Genomic DNA, 18,662 nt, shown 5'->3' on the forward strand with positions numbered 1-18,662 from the left:
ATAAAAGAATTCATTATTTTTTGAGATGTAGATCAAAATGTACTATATAAATTTTCTAAAGTGTATTCCATGATCTCTTTATATAACAATGATACATATACTAAATCATAATGAGATAGCTTGTATATTTTTTAATTGATCAATAATATCTGTAGCATCCTAAAATTGCACCGTTTGTAATTTTGACTGCATTCGGGGCCTTCACCTTAGCGCCTGCATCTCCATGCTTGATTGCGACCTATTTATGCCCCCACCATGCAATAATGCCTTATTTTCACATTTTCATCTTGCTAAACCCTTCACCCTGGCCCAATTATGGGGCACAACTAGGGTGTGGCGCCTTGATCCTCACCAGGACCATGACATCATGCCTTGGTCCTCCCTAATTGGGGCCCATTTTAAATCCTAGGTCCTATTTTGAATTTGAGTAAGAAACATTTCCCTGTGTCGGCCTATGTTGGAAAATTAACACAATTGATGACAGGGCAAGTATATAAGGAGGTCTTCCCCTCTCATTTGGATATAAGGTTCATATACATTCATGATAGATGAAGTTGGGAGCACAAGCAATCAAGCATTCAAGCATTCAAGAATTCATCATCAATCATTTCTAGAGGTCTTCAAGGCTGAATATTCTTCATCTATCTATTGTGGAGCAACTTTACATCATTCATTTGCAAGCATGTGTGTGTGATTAGGGTTTTGTCATGTTCGTGCCATTTTCATACAACATATGTGATTACATTCAAGAAGCAAAGCATCATTATCAATCATTGCAGATCTGAGGTATACCTTTCCATCATTTATTTCAAGTATTTGCAATATTTTATTCAAGGTTAATTCCTAAACAAGGGTTTGACTTAGGCAAACCCCTAATCCCAACCTATTTCCCCTTCTTTCTATGCGTAGGAAACGGGTACGGAGTTGTACTCCTCTGAATAAGCTTCATTCACAAAGACAAATCATCTCCCTTTTGCATGCAAAAAGTTCGAAGGACTGTGGTGATGCATCATGGTCCTATCTTTTTAGGAGTTTTTTCGAGGGTCAGATTTGATTCAACTTATACTACTCAGATCCAGGTGCACGTGAAAATCCTGCATATGTAGCTCACTTTTTCCTCATATTTTCCTTCATTTTTCAACACTTAACCTATTTTAGTATTTCAACTTACAAAAGAGGAAATCAAAACCAATTCAATCCATTTAGTATTCAATCCGTATCTGATTTGTGACTGAATCTAGTGGATTCTAGCCCTCTTTTAAATGTAAAGGTCCAAAGTGAAAATTGATTCAGTGGTTTCTCCCTTCCATGTTGCAAATTAGTAAATCAAATATTCCCCTTTACAATATCATATTTCATAGGTGCTTTGGATGTAATCTTAGGGCTAGTAAGAAACAACAAAGTGCTAGAGGAAAAATTGATTGATTAGATATAAACTTTTGATCCCTAACCAAAATTTGATTGGCATTTAAAACTACTACATGATAACTTTGTAAACTAATATGTGGAATATAAGTAGACTTGGGGAGAAATTCGGTGTCCCCTTAATAATAACTTTAGGTCCCATTAGATTATAAACAATATAATTCATAATATAAATTATTTGAAGAATATTGACAAGGATCAAAATATATGTCGAAAGGAGTGCTAGAGAAGTTCAAGCTATGCTCAAGCATGGAAAGGAAAGAAAAATAGGATATACAATATTATCTCAGTGTCATAAATGAATAACGAATTAGTTAAAATTTAATCAAACCAATGTAAATCTCTATCTCTTAAAGTAAGTATATATTTTCTAATCAACATGATTTCATCATCCAAATGCTCATAACTGCAAGAAAGAATGGCTCCACAATTAATGTGGTATCACTAGAACCATAAAAGTCAACATGTAATAATTCCTCACTAAGAGGAAAAATGGCACTATGTAATGTAGGATAAATTAAAACGTTTTTATGAGTGACAAGAGATCAACATGATATTGAAAAGAACTATCATCATATGAGACAACTTGATCATGCATCTAAAAGGGTAGCTCATAGAAATTGTTATCCCTAGACTCCTCACTAGATATACAACCAAGATTACACTATTCCAAGGGTACAAAAAAGGGTATCTAGCATCAAGATATTTAACATCATGAATAAATAAGGTACAATTTCATCACATAAAGAATCTGTTGGTGTTGGAAATAAGCCACACCCAGACCGATGATGGACTGGTCCAAGAGGGGCTAGTAGCTCAGTGGTAGAGCACTTTAGCAACGTATGGAAGGTCCTAGGTTCGAGTCCTAGCTGGTCCATGTCTCAACATGGTATCAAAGCTAGGTCTAGGCTAGGAGCCCCAAACACATGAGAGGTGTGGCTTAAGGGGGGGTGTTGATGTTGTAAATAAGCCACACCTGGATTGACAATGGACTAGTCCAAGAGGGGCAAGTAGCTCAGTGGTAGAGCACTCCAACAACATATGGAAGGTCCTAGGTTCGAATCCTAGCTGGTCCATGTCTTAACAAAATCATCATGAGAGGAGGGAAAGGGATTAAAATCAATAGTTTCACACAAGGCACAAATGAATCCTTAGGACATCCCAAAAATACATTAAAGAGAAATAAATTAAGCACGAGGGGATATCATTTTCAAGCAATATGCAATAAACATGGACTAGCATATCATAATAGAGAAAGCTTGAGATCATAAATGCATGCTAATAGATGAAACATCATCTAAATGAAATATTTCCTTAAAATTGCATACATGTGTAAACATTACAACCCACATCCTAGTTAGGATTAAAAACCATATAGGCATCATGAGAAGCATACCCTTAATAATGAACCCTGCTTATTTGGCTTTTGTTTCTGCACTTTTCTTTTAGTTATTTCCATCTGGTGTTTGAAGAATCAGATTAATAAATTTGTAAATTTGAAAACACTGATTCACTCCCCTCTCTCTCAGTGTTCATTGATTCCAACAAGGACATCATCCTTATTCTTTTAATAACCAATTATCTATTTTTACCACTTATTGTAATCTAGCTTAAATCCTAGCTTCAATTTACATAATTCATAATCTATTTAGCAATTAACAATCATATTTTTTTTTCTATTTTAGTCTTGTAAAACAAACCTTAGGTTTTCATTATTATCATAGAATTTGAACACTCTTCCAGGTCTATTATAATAAACTCAAATGATGATTCTTAGAATCACCCTTCTTAAATAGGTTTTGTATTTACCCAAACTAAAATATAGCAAGGCATTTACATTAGTCTAAAATTTCATAAGATTTCAATTAGTGATCTAATTCAACTATTTTTTTAGATATTTATAAAAATATCTTTTCAAATCACAATAAATAACAAGTTGACACTACATAAATTTTCAAGTAAACTTTATTTATCTTCTCAATATTTCTATTCCAATATCTTAACATTTTGATATTTCTATTAGATTGATAATTATCATCTGCTTTATGAAAACCTATGGTTTATCCTTATATATCTTTGAGTAGGGTCACTTTATTTTCTTATATCATTTAAACTTCTAACTTCCAAGGTTATTTTAAGTGTGGGATTTCCTAACTTTTCTATTTTAAGAGGACCATTGTGTGAATTTGTTTCTTTTAAGACATTATTTTTTAATTTTTATGTTTGAGAAGTTCCTAGAAATCTTAGGTCTTTTTCACTAAAGTGCTAGGTGAAACCCTAATTTTGTCATCGTGACAATTTTATGCCTTCTACTTCTTATGATGATTATTGGGAAGAACATGCATAGATTAAATATATGGACCTTAGTTGAAATTTTATATTTATACTCCAATGCTAAGGATACGAAGAGTATCAAAGTCTATGCAGTACATTGGATAACATTACAACAAGAAATAATATAAAAAAATAATATTACATGTATAGTATATAAGATAACATAGTATTCAAGAGTTGAATCAACTTGCAGTATACTATATTACTTATAAAAAAATTGATATGTACATCAATCCATCATCCATATCCATATTTTCATAATTTATCCTCTAATTTTTATATACATATTATTATCTATAACTCAATTCAATACATCCTTCTATTTATCTATATCTTCTATCTTATTTCTCTCTTTATTTTGTATCTATTAATTTTTTTTATCCTATCTATTTAACCCCATCTTATACTGTAATATAAGTATCCTCAATGGGTGTTTCTTTTGTACATGTGATAGCTCTTGGATGTGTCAATGATAAATTCCTTTAGTTGTGGATGAATCTTGTTGAAAGGTCAGCCTTGTCCTACCACATCCTCCTCTCTGAAAAAATGTCTTAGCCTCGAGATGTCATGGATTTTTCCTACATTTGAGAAAATTGTGTACTCCAAAAACTTAAGAAAAAATCTTTACATTATTTTACTTCATTTGATAGTACTTCCCTTTGATTATGAACTTGAAAACATTGGTTATGAAGTATTTGAATGTATACCCATCAACTTCCATATTGATCCTTCTATAAATCATAAGTAGATTCTTCTTGTATTATCTTATTATTAATATTCTCAAGTTATATCTTTAATTATTTTGTTGTTGCAGGCTATCCAAGAAAAAATTGGTAAATAGAGTTTATAGTTCTTTGCTTGTTTCTTATTTTAACTTTTGACTTAGGAGTTTACACTAGCATATTTATTCCTCATCTCTTCAATTTGTTTATTTTAATGTCCTCCAATATCATTGATTGAATTTTATCCTCCTAATTTTGTATTTGTTGTAACATGTCATCCATAAATTGTTTCAACTATCATTCCATGGTGGCTAAAGTATCTCTAGTAAATTATGGAGATGCTACATGTAGTGTGCTCAATACATTCTCTATTGTATCTACTATATCTACTTGTTTTTTATGCAATTATTCTCTTGTTGTTGATTGTATTTTACCCCATAGTTAAAACATTTTTAATGGTGATATTTGTGCTAGGTTTCTAATTGGTAATTGTAGAAGTAAATGGTATGGTGGTGGTTGGAGGTGATTTTATATGACTAAAAATTACTTTATTTGTTTCATTATCTTTTGTAATGGTAATTGGAAGGATGATAAGAGAAAATAACTTTTTCAATGAAAAATAAAATAAGAGAGTAAATGCAAAAAAATATTACAAAATATTTTATTAATTAAAGATTAGATGCACATAAGTAATATCAAGTTCAAAAAAATAAACACATAACACCAAATTTGTATGTGACAATCCTTACAGGAAAAATCCCACATTCTAAAATAGAGAGCTCAATCATATTATAGTAACAAATATTACAATACAATGCATAGAGTTAATGCTCTTCAAGAGTTGATATAACAATAGAGAAATATAGAGAAATTTTGGCAATCGAACGACATCTTAGAAAAATAAGCAAAGTGTCTCTCAAAAAAAACTAAGGCACAAACATATTTATAGAGATCACATATGAAAGGTAGGTGCCCATTGTTTAAAAAACCATCTCTCATACCTAGGTACTCAAGTGGTGTCCAAAACAAAAAATTGGCATATCCTAGACACGTTGCAAATGACACTTTCCAAAGCATTAACACCTATCCTTCCATAACGATAAACTTTCCTTATGCACTACACCCACTACATAGAAATTGTCAAAGTTATAATTAGATGTACTCCATGCACATAGAATCCTTTTAAAAGAAATTCAAAAATAAATACTAGCTACCAAACATCAACTCCTCATGACTCTTTATTCCCGACATAGAAAATTCTAAACCTTGCCAAGTATAAACTCAACGCACAAGGACAAATGTCACCAATGTGGACCTCCTAGGAAAATTACAAATTCATTTACCCAAGATGAGTACCTAGGTGACAAATGTCACAATTTCATGCTCCTCACTACACATGTAGGAAGCCAACTCACAATCAAGTCCCACAAAGTAATATAGCGACATAGTAAGTTGACACTTAGGATATAAATACTAAAATAATCAAATATTTATTCATGCTTAAGACTTTAAGGTTGAGATAACTTAATCCCAACATTCTCCCACTTGTTGAAGTTCTATCAATTTTCCATCTTCATTGTCTACTCACTACCCCAAGGCCCATAGAACTAGCATGCCATTTGAACTTCTCTATGTCCACTATCTTTGTCAATATATCTACAACATTCATCAAAGTATCAACCTTTTCCATCTTCTACCATATCTTGAACAAAATGGAACTATGCATCAATATGCTTTGTTTTGGCATGGAATATTGGCTTCTTTGCTAAACAAATAACACTCTATCACAACATATAGTTATATGTCTTGCATCAAAACCAATATATGAACATAAATGTTTAAACCAAATGTCTTCCTTGCAAGAATGAGTAGCTTCCATGTACTATATTTCTATAACAAACAAAGCAACTACAACTTGCCACTCACTCATCCAACTAATAGCATCACCAAACATCATGAAAACATATCCACTAGTGGATCTTCTATTGTCTATGTCAACTATCCAATTTGAATCCACATATCTATGAATACAAATCAAATTTTGAGGTCAAGTAAGGTAACCATGAAAACACAATGAATACTTAGATGTATCTCATATAATACCTGAACACTCTCTTAACCTCGTCCCAATGCATATGTCTAGGATTAATTGTAAACTGACTAAGGACTCCCATTGCTTCAAAAATTTCTAGCCTAGTATACGCCTTAGCATACATCAAACTATCTACAACACTCGCATAAGGAACTCTAGTCATGTACTTCATCATATTAGGATATTTTGGACAATCCTCCATAGAAAGTTATGTCCCATGTAACATTGGAACAACTAACTATCTACAAGTTGTCATGTTGAATCTCTTAGACATGGAATTCATGTACTTACTTTGGTTCCACCAAATCTTTTTGCTTGCATATCTCTCATGATATCAATCTTGAGAATATACCTCATTGCATCTATATCTTTCATCTCAAACTATGCTACTAATTGAGACTTCAAATATGAAATCATAATTTTACCATTCCCAATAAACAACATATCATCCATATAAAGGAATATGATGAGAATGTGAATATTATTAGATTTGTAATACACAAGATGGTCAAATTGAGATCTCAAAAATACCAAATACAAAACATAGATATCAAACTTTTGGTACCACATTCTAGGAGGTTGTTTCAAACTATACATAGATTTCTTCAAGTACAAACCAGATTCTCTTTACCTTTTTAAATGAAATTCTCTAGCTACAACGTGTAATTTTTTTCCTTCAAATAAGTGATAACAGGAATCGAGTGGATGCCAACTTGGTTACAAGAGAAAATATTTCACCACAATCAATTCCCTCCATCTAATAATACCCCTTCATAACTAATTGTGCTTTGCGCTTCTCAACACTACAATCTAGACCACATTTCTTCTTGAACAACTATTTACAATCAACAAGTTTTTTCCTTCAAGCAAAGGTATTAGATCCCATGGAGCACTCCTCTTCAATATAACCATCTATTCATTCATGGCTTCCATCCAAGAATCTATAGAATGCATACACATAGACTCTCTAACAATTCTAGGCTCATTAGTGCTAGCAATCAAAGAAAAATACAATTGGAATCAAACAATGAATATCAAAACCTTTCTATTGCCACCTAATGCATATAGACCTCCTCAATTGCTCAGGTCGAATTTCATCCTCTTCATAAGAAATTTTAAAGTTTCTTGAGCTCTCCTCATCATTAGGACCAATAGGATTGCATAGCTCATCTTTCTTTGAAGTAGGTTGAACCTTAACTACTTTCTTTTCTACTTTTCTTCTTTCTCGAGCTACAAATCAATAGTGGAAGGTTTCATCTCTCAAAAACAAATACTTATGCTATAAAGAACCTTTTCTGCATCTGAATCCCAAAGCTTGTAACCCTTCACACAAACACCATAACCAATGAAAATACACTTAACCACCCATTCTCCAATTTTGATCTTTTCTAACTTGACAAATGTGGATATACCTCACAAAAAAATACTCTAAGATATCTCATCAAGGAATTTTTAACAAACCATGCCTCCATGGGTGTCTTTTCAGGTGGTGTCAAATTAGGAGATCTATTCATCAAATAACATACAATGGCTACACCTTCAGCCCAAAAATTCTATTCAAGGTCAACACCACTATGCATACTCCTAGCCCTCTCCATCACTATTTCACTCATCCTCTCCGCAACTCCATTTTGTTATGGAATGTATGAATTTTTTTTGTGTCTCTCAATCCCATGGTGCTTATAGAACCTATTGAATTATACCAAACAAAATGCACTACTATTGTTACACCTCAAACACTTAAATTTTCTACCAGTTTGGTTTTCAACCAAGGATTTGAATTCCTCAAACTAATTAAAAACTTTAAATTTACTCTTTAGGAAAAATACAAATGTCCTTCTACTATGGTCACTATGAATGAGACAAAATACATAGATCTAGACAACAAAGGAATATTAACAGGACCAAACACATTTGCATGAATATAATTAGAAACCCTAGAAGACTCATGAGAACTAGAATAAAGAGAAACACGATGTTTCTCTCCATGTATACAATGTTTGTAAAAATTAAACTCGATATTACAATTATTAAGGCCTTCAACAAGGCTCTTATTTTTCAAGGTTGTAAGACCCTTCTCATCAATATTATCTAGAGTGATTAATGAACTAATAAGACCATACAACTACCCATTAATTTTTTTCCCACCTAGAAATGATTGTCCATCTTAAATACACAAATCCAAATGTACTTCAATCAATGGAAAACTAAGATAATGCATGTAACCATTTATATGGTGGTTGAAATGTTAGTTCTTGATGTCCATCATGTCATCCCTTGACCACCTTTGTAACATATTTAATGAGAAATTTCTATTCTTGTAGGGAAAAATATTGGTGGCTATTGGCACAAAAGGATAGAATCTAATTTTCACTTCTAAACATTACAATGACCTAAAGATGGTTGTGATTTTCCTATGTGGGCTTCATGTGTTTTACTCCAAGCAAGTTTTTTGGTAGTTAATTTTGTTATCTTTAATAGGCATGTGTTAGCCATCCATAAGGGGATCATCTTTTTAATCTTTTTATACATGGCTAAATTATTATTCAAAAAGACGAGGGAAAAAGAGATAAATGGATTATTTACAAAGCTAGTATAAGAGACATATTTATAGATAGTATTAGGGTTTCAAATATTCCAACTTTGGCTATAGCATTTTGATATTGCAATAATTAGGGTTCATCCCAAATTTTTAACTTTTAAAGACTGAGTGATTAAAGAAAAAATCAACCTTGATTGAGTGTCTCACTATATATCATGTGCATTTTGGATGTGTTATTTATTAGATGGTGAGCCAAATGACTTTAACATCCTCACAAATATTTTATAAAGTATCTTTTTAGGACAATAAAATAAATGTATGTATATGCGCACAGATTAATAAGTAGACTCATTTAATATTCTACAAAAATTTATTATTTATTTTAATGTGTGTGTAGACATTAATTTTCTTATATATTTTAGAAGATATAGTGTTTTGTGTTATCTAAATTGGCGTATCACCATTGGTTTTAGTTATTGCAAGTTTTGTATGAATCTAATAGCTATGTTGCCCAACTAGATATAGGCACTGGTCTACTACTAGTTTCACCCATCCAATCATCCCACAACACACCCAAAATAAATTATTCTAATAATATTTCCAAATTATTTGATATAGTTTATTTCTCACTACCCTATTTGAATGCATAAAATAGTATTCGGGGTTATCATGAAATGCACTTCAAACAACTGTTGTGGTATTTCTTCTCCATAATTAGGTACTTAACCTTGAAATCCTCAAACCAACATATAAGCATGAAGGGATATTTAAGGTAGGGGTAAATTATGTAATGGGTATGGTTTGTGTCAAAGTAAAAGTGTAGTGTCCCTCCTCAACTTATCTTTTGTTTATGCATTGATAGACTTATCTAGACTCTTATGTTATGATTTTATGTATACCTATGATTCTATTGACATCTTAGATTTTTAAATATGATGCTATACTTTTTGATGCTCTGCAAAAAGGGAAAGGTTAGTCAATGATAAATAACACACAACACACAAGAAACCGTTAGTGTTAATCAATCAAAAACTAATCTAAACAGGCATATCAAAAGAGATATCAAAAGCATGACAAAATATCTAACTAAGAAGTTAAATATGATGAGGCATCTCCAAATGCCTCCTCACATGCTTTTGGTTTCTTCTCCTTTGTTCCTCTCCTCTCCAAGTTCCAAAATAGTGTAGCTCTCAGCAACTTTTTGCACTATGGATGCTTATGGAAGATTGAGATTGAAATATTTTGCTCTAAATGTGAATAAAAAAGCTAATACTAAATGCTATTGATGCTAAAATGATTTATTTTATCCAAGATGACAAGATACTAGTGGTTTATACTAAATGCTCTCTAGAATTCACTATAGCTTAAATGCATACAAGTTTTCAGGATCTGGATTATGAAGAAATGAGCTCTATTTATAAGAAAAATGGAGCAATGGATGGTTGAGATTGAGCAATCTCAACAAGGGTCAGGATTGAATGATTTCAAATCCATGTGAGGGCTTTCAACCCAATCTCAGGATGACATGTGTCAATGTGAGATAGGTTGAGAGGAGAGGGAATAAGCATTAAATGCTTGACATGACCTTGGGAGTTAAGGTCAAGGTTAGTTGAATGAATAAACTCTTTATTTAAAGAATAAAACTTTTATCCAATGGATAAACTCTTGTGCAAAGGCAAAAGGGGATAAACATGGTCAAAGCAATAAATGCTTGAAGAGATAAGTTGAATTAACCATAAATGGTTATGTAAGAGCCATTAATGGTCATGTAAGAGCCATTAGTGGTTTTGGAAGACTTTTGGAGGTTAAATTGTTGAACACACAAAGCATTAAATGTTTTTCAAAGACTTTGAAGTCTTTGAGAAGTGACTCCAAGTTGCTTAGGAATGTGACAATAATTAGGGAATGGATTAGGCTAATTAGGAAGGGTTTAGAAGAATCTAGAAGGAGATTAGAATTGCAAGTGGGTTTGGTGGGTGAGGGAAAATAGGATTTTTAATTAAAATAAATTAATTTATTTCAATAAATGTGTGCAAGTTGCATTTTTAGGAGAATGCAAGTGGGGGGGGATAATGACTTAAATAAATGTTTAATTTAATTTATTTAAAAGAGGAATAGGGGGATATAATTAAATAAATAGATTTTATTCATTTAATTGATTTGTGAACTTGGTTTAATGAATTAATTAAAATAAATTGAATAATTTATTTAATTAATAGAAGAATATTTTGAAGATGAATTAATTAAATGTTAATTTAATTAACTCATGGCTAGTGTATTTTTAATCAAATAAATAACAAATATTCATTTAATTAAGCTGGGCAGATTTATGTGACTACACTTTTCATATGGACATTTGATACATGATGATTTATGTGGATGATGTTATTTATCCTTGACCATTATGATGATGGATTTGCATTCGATGATCTATATGCTCTTGTTACTCTAGATGGATTATATTGTTTGTGAGATTATGATGGCATATTGGTTATGTTGACCCCCACTTGATGATTACATCGGATGAGATGATGTTATGGTGTTTGTGATTGTCTTATTACTGTATTCGTGATAGGGACGATGTCATACCACTCATTACGAGCATGATATGCCATTGGATTTCTCTATAACTTGCTTGATCATTTATGATATTATTGTATATGTTGTATGGTGGTTATTGGTGGTTGCAGGATTGCAAGTACCATACATCGACTCCACCTAGTCTCACGGGTCTGAGCGTGTCTTATCCCAATGGCAAGTTGGTTGAGATGGCATGAGTTCCCTCTACACACTCTAGGCTTAAGTTGTCATCATTGTTAGTCTATGTGTTTTAGCATGAGGCATAGTGTTAGTATCTTGAGCTACGATTGCCTTGTGGTGTTGCAAGTATTTGATTATTTAATTAATTAATAATTATTTCATATAGTTTAAATAAATTAAATTAATGTTTCATTTGGGTATTATATTGAATAATTTATTATTATTATTATTTGGTTAATGTTTTATTAATTTATTGGTTTAACAGTTGTGTTTATTTAGTGCTTTGATATGTATTTAATTGATTTAATGTTTATTTGATATTTATTTATTGTTTAGTTATTTATGATTTTATATTTATTTATGGCATTTATTTGTATTGCCCATTAGTTTATTTATTTATTGGGCTTTTATATTTTATTGTGCTCTTAGTTATTTAATTATTGGCCATTTATACTATTGTATTCCATTTTACAAATGGGGTTAATTAATATTATATTTTTCTACCTGCCCTATTATTCTATTGGTTGGAAGTTGTGGGGTAAGTAAATAATATTATTTTATATTTATTACATCGAATTCGGAAAGGGTTGGTATGGAATATAGCATTTTGAATTATTTTGATTGGTCAATTCTATTGCATAGTTTTTTAATGTATTATTATTGATTTTGTTTCTTGTGTGATTGTCGAGGTTGGCTTCTTGGAGTGTTTCTGCGATTTTGGAGATTTTGTATTGCTTGGATTTAGCCTGTTGGGCTTTGGATTTGGGACTTGGCTCTTCTTCGAATTTGCATTGCCATTACTTCTAGTTCCAAGTTGCTTGATTTTTATTTCTATATGCATTTTCTTTCTAGAAAGGATTGTCTTCTTCATGCATGTGTTAAGCTTGTCTTTGGGAGAGAGTTACAATCTTACAAATAAGTTATTGATATAATTTATTATATAATGTTTTAGGGGTTGTTAAATATTCTTTCTATGAATTGGTTGTAGCATTGATGTGAATGGATTTTGGTGTTCTTCTACTATGCAACCATAATATTCTATATGCATGAGTCTGGTTGGTTCAACCTTGTGGGTGATTAGCTTAAGCCAAGAATTGTTACCATTTATTTCCATTGGTGAGAAGTGTTTTGTGTATTATGAAGTCTCTGTGTCTTGTCAGCAGGGAGTTGTCCCATGAATTTTGTATATCGACTCTTTATCTTTTTATATGTGACTTACCTTAGTTGCATTCATGTTGCACTCTTTTGGGGTTGATCAGTATTGTGGTTATGTTCTTACTAGAATTTGATCTAATTCATAACTTTTCTAAGTCCTTGAGTTCTAATTTGGCTCGTTGCCACTAATTTATAAGCCAATGTCGGGCTATCAGAGGTTTTTAGAACTCTGGAACTCTTGACATGAGGTTTGATGTTTCTTCTTTTTGGCAACCCATGACCTTATAAGCAAATGTTGGGATATCAGATATTCTTAGAACATCGAAACTCCCAACATGAAGTTCCATGTTTCCATTTTCCAACAACACGACCGTGAGCGATACATCTGGGAAGAAAAGAGGTTATCATTGGGTTGGTGGTATCATGCTTTCACCACAAACTAGAACAAATCTTCATCCAATGACTATTCCACTTTTGCGCGATACGACGATGAGCTCCGTCTGTGAGTCTTTTATTTTGATGGGTTTTATTTCTGAGTCATGTTCTTCTATTTTTTCTTTGTACTAGAGGCTTGGGTTAATCTCCCCGTGTTTCTCAGAGTTGGTTTTGGTTCAGTTTTTGTTGTTTTAATGCTGGTATCAAGTTCTAGCAAGTTGATACGCCTTGCCATTGAGGATGTGCATTTGTCACTCCAGCAAGTTGATGAGCCTTGCTATTGAGATCAATATATTGTTTATCTCTAGTGAGATGGTTGTGCCTCACTATTGAGGTTTCAATATTGTTTGTGGCTGAGTAAGTGGATTTGTGCCTTACTCTTATTTATTGATACGTTGATTATTGTTGAGGCTCTTAATTGTGTTTTGGCATCTTGGCATTTGATAATTGTGTTCATTGCTTATGCGATGTAGGTACTTTCATAATGTTGTTATTGAGCCTCCTTATTATCTATGTTACCTTAAGGTCTTGGAACATGGTTAGGGGCAGTGGGCTTTCATGTGATGATCAGGGTCATGAGAGGTAAGCTACTAAGAGGTTCCTATTAAGGATGTTTGGAGTCTAGACCACCAAAGCACATTGGAAGTTTTCCTTGTTAAAATAAGTGATAACATTAATGATTAATTAAATGGGTTGGGTAATTAGGATTCATCTAAACAAGATAATAATGGTTGGATTTGAGCCTCGAGACTTAGTCCTAGGGAGGATGTTTTAATATAATCTTGGGAAGGCCACTATGATGTCAAACCAAACTCCCTTGATATCTCATAGGTTGAGACAGCTCCACATGTCTATCAGGGTTGATATTCCCCTTCTTTGTGAGGATAGCATGCAAAGACATGTCTATCAAGGTGCGGATTTTCCCTTCTATGTGAGGATAGCATGTGATGACACTCCACTCCTACATGTATCCTTGTTTCTTATGCCTTGGTTGTTGGTACGCCTCTGGGATTTTCTATGTTTTTATTTTATTCATGTGATGTGATTTGGCTTATTTCTTTGGTTGATTCTTGGTTGTGGTTCTTGAGTTGTTGAGTTCTATTTGGTTGTTAGGTGTCAACCTAGGTCTAGAGTGCATGTGGGATCTTGTGTCATCTCCTAGCATGAGGGGTGGTTCCTTTGGTTCCACATTGTTGGGTGGTTTGATGCCTTCTTCCATTGGGTTGTTCTTCATTGGATGTTCTTGTGGGGGTGTGGATTCTTATCTCTTCAGCATATGGATAGACTTTGTTGCAGATGGATTTACTTGATTCATATGGTACATGTGTATGTAGATTTCATGGGATCATTATATTCCTATAGGATAAGAGTTATGCTCCTTGATGTAAATTGGATGATGGATAGGTAATGATAGTTGATGTATTAGAATATGATTATGTCTCTTGTAAAAGAACATATTGATGTATCATGTTGTATCTTGAATATTGAATTGTCAATAAGAATAATGCAATTGGTTCTATTTAAATGCATTTAGTGTTATGCATATGTTTATTATGATGGAGTAGGAATGTGGTAGATACTAAGGGAAATAAACTAATGATGTTAGATGATGATTAAGCATTTGGGGTTAGGAACATTTGGATTGATGTTTTAAAATGAACCTAATGGGGTTTAAATGTTATTTACATTATTAGTGGTTGCATTCATGTTAGATGGATTAGAAAATGGTCATATGAATCTGTATGAAAAAGAATAGATGATAATTATGTTAGACTGCATTGGATTATAGTAGTGATCAAGATGATATTGCTTATGGTAATGTTGTAAGTAATAATGTTAAGATACCCTAGGGAAGATAGTTGGATATTGAGTTGTATATGTTTCTGCTTGCGTTATGAGATTATATGATTATACTTTTATGCTTATGTTCATGTTGTATTTTTTTATATCATATGTGTATGGATGTAGTTGTATTTGAGTATTGGTTAAATGTGTTGTAATAGATGATGTTTAAAAAAAACAATTATATTTGCATGCTAGTTACCTTTAGTTCTCTAGGGTATTTTGGCAGGTATTACATCTTGTCTTAGAGACCATGTTCACACACTAGGTACTCTGGTTTCACATGAGCCCATTCTGCATGTTAGCACTTCAGTATGTGTTAACTTCATGGTTATTCTTACTAGCTATTTAGTTGCCCTAGATTTTAGCTTATAGTTCCTTACATCTTTCTTAAACAAGATGTCTACTAGAGGTAGAGGTTGTGGTCATGGTGGTCGTATGGGTAGTTGACAAAATCCTCATCTTGAGGTTTCTAAAGAATCACTCCATGAGGAGCAATAATAGGATTAGAAAGATGGAGATGTTGTTCCATAGTTAGATAATGTGCTTTAGGAGCTTCTTGTCTGTTTGGGGCTGAAGCAGGAGGAGAATCTATAGGAGAAGTTTTGTCATTCTATATGCTAGGATATAATTGATTATCAAGAGAGAGAGAGGGAACATTCACATTCACCACGGAGGAGAGTTGATGTTATTCCAGATCAGGATGCAGTTGCAACTAGTCATATGAGAGATCTTTTGAGGTCTTGTCCTCCCACTTTAGATGGTTTCAGTAGTGTTATGGAGGTGGAGAATTGGCTTTTGGAAATGGGTAGGATTTTTTCTATGCATCCATATAGCAATAACACCAAGGCTATGTGTGCGATCATGCATCTCTATGATTTTGCATCTACATTGTCGTGTATGGAGGAGCAAAAGCTACATTTGGATATTGCAACAGTTTCTTGGGAGTTGTTTCTTTAGTTGTTTCATCCCTGATTCTTGTCAGATCATTAGAGGAAAAGGAAGGCGGACATGTTTCATGATTTGAGGCAGCAAAATATGACAGTGGAGAAGTACAAGTGTAAGTTTATTGAACTTAAGAAGTACGATAGGATTGCAGATGATGAGGCTTTGTTGATTCAACATTTTGTTAGAGGTCTTAGCGATCGCATCAGCGATGGGGTTCAAATTCTCGAGCCTAAGACCATGGAGGTAGTTGTGGAAAAGGCATGGTTGGTTGAGAAGAACCTAAGTTTAGCATTAGGAGGTGTGCCAGGTGTGTAGATGGTTAGTGCTCCAACTTCAGGATCAGTTACGAGAGGTGCACAGTTGTAGTCTTCAGGTGTTGCCAAGAGTTATTCATCTTCTTTTCAGAGTAGTCAACGATATCAGAAGAAGTTTCCTTATAATCACAAGTTTGTGTGTGGTGCTAGATCACAGGGTGATAGGAGTCACAACAAGCAGTGTCATAGGCAATCTATTTCTTCTTAGCTAGCATAGAGTTATCAATAGTTTTCCAATAGAGGTAGTGTTCAGCAGCCCAGTGTGCCTCTAGTGAGCAAGGGATTCGATAGGAGAGATTGTTTCTCTTATGGTTAGTCAAGCCATATTGCTATTCATTTTCCTTAGAGGACCACATATATGTCAAGACATAGACCAACTCTTTCCAAGTCTATAGTAGGAGATGTAGGGAGATCTCATCATGTGTTTGCAGCAATTGATAACCACCAGACTAAGCACCAAGCTATAGTTGTTGAGACCAGAGGTGGGATAGGTGGTATCTCTTACTCAGTGTTATTTGATTCAGGTACTTTAGATTTTTTAATCTCCAAATATTGTAGAGTGATGAGGACTTGTGGTGGGGAAGCAAGATGATAGGTGGCAATTTGAGTTGGCTACGAGGTCTAAGGTGGCAGTGGATTCCTTTGTACATGGTTGTGTGCTGGATTTCGGAGTGTGTACCACCTTAGTGGATCTTTGTGTTCAATCTTTGGGTTCCTATGGTGTTGTACTAGGCATGGATTGCTTGAGGCTCATCATGCTAGGATTGACTATCATGGTAAGAAGGTGCAATATTTTTATAATAGTAGGAATAATGTGGAGATAGTGGGTGTGCAATGACCTATTTCTCTTTGCATGATTTTGCTATACAGATTAACTGTTGTGAGCGGAAGGGTTGTCAGTAGTTTGCAGTGAGGGTGAATGATTTGGATGAAGTAGAGAATCCAAATGATCTCTTTCATCATCATTCCATCCTCTAGGAGCTTTTCATATGTGTTCCCTAGCAAGATTCTAGGTATGCCACCTAAGCGTGACATTGATTTTTGGATATATTTGGTTTCCAAAGTGAAGCCTATATCTAAGGCTCCCTATTAGATGACTACTCAAGAGTTGAGTGACTTGAGGTTGCAATTAAAGGATTTTCTAGCTGAGGGATTCATTCGCCCTAGTGCTTCCCCATGGGGAGCACATGTGTTGTTTGTTAAGAAGAAGGATGGATCTCTTCACTTATGCATTGATTACAGGCAGTTGAATAAGGTGATGGTGAAGAATCGTTATCCTTTTCCAAGGATTGATGACCTATTTTATCAGATTAAGGATGCTAAGGTCTTTTCCAAGATAGATATTAAGTCAGGGTATCGCCAGTTGTGGATTAATGAGGCGAATATTCATCATACATCATTTTGTACTCGTTATGGACATATGAGTTTACCGTGGTACCATTTGGGCTTACTAATGCGGCCTCGATATTCATGAGTTTGATGAATTGATTTTTTAAGACTTATCTCGACAAGTTTGTGCTTGTATTCTTGGATGATGTATTGGTGTATTAGAGGTCAGTGGAGGAGCATGAGGAACATGAGGCAAGTTTTGCAATGCCTTTGTGAGAATTAGTTGTACGCCAATATGGTGAAGTGTGAGTTCTTCCAAATAGAGGTTAAGTATCTTGGCCATGTTATTTTAGGTGAGGGTATTGTAGTGGATCCCTTTAAGATTTAGTCTATAGTGGATTGGCTAGCAACCACTAATGTGGGCGAGGTTCACAGTTTCATGCGCTTTTCAGGTTATTATGCTAGTTTGTTCAGATATTTTTCAAATATTTCTCATCCTATCACTTCTCTTCTGAGGAAAGAGAAGAAGTTTGTGTGGTCAATTCAATGTGAGATAGCTTTTCAAATCCTCAAGGAGTGCTTGACTAGTGCACCTATTTTAGCAGTACCGGATCCTTTGGGTAATTTTATGGTGTGCATAGATGCTTCTTTGGAGTGTTTAGAAGCCACTCTTATGCAAGATGGTTGTTTGATAGCTTATGAGTGGCGTAAACTCAAAGATCAAGAGTTGAATTATCTTACTCATGATTTAGAGTTAGCGGCAG

Source organism: Cryptomeria japonica, chromosome 8 (assembly GCF_030272615.1).
Source record: "Cryptomeria japonica chromosome 8, Sugi_1.0, whole genome shotgun sequence".
Lineage (NCBI taxonomy): Eukaryota > Viridiplantae > Streptophyta > Pinopsida > Cupressales > Cupressaceae > Cryptomeria > Cryptomeria japonica.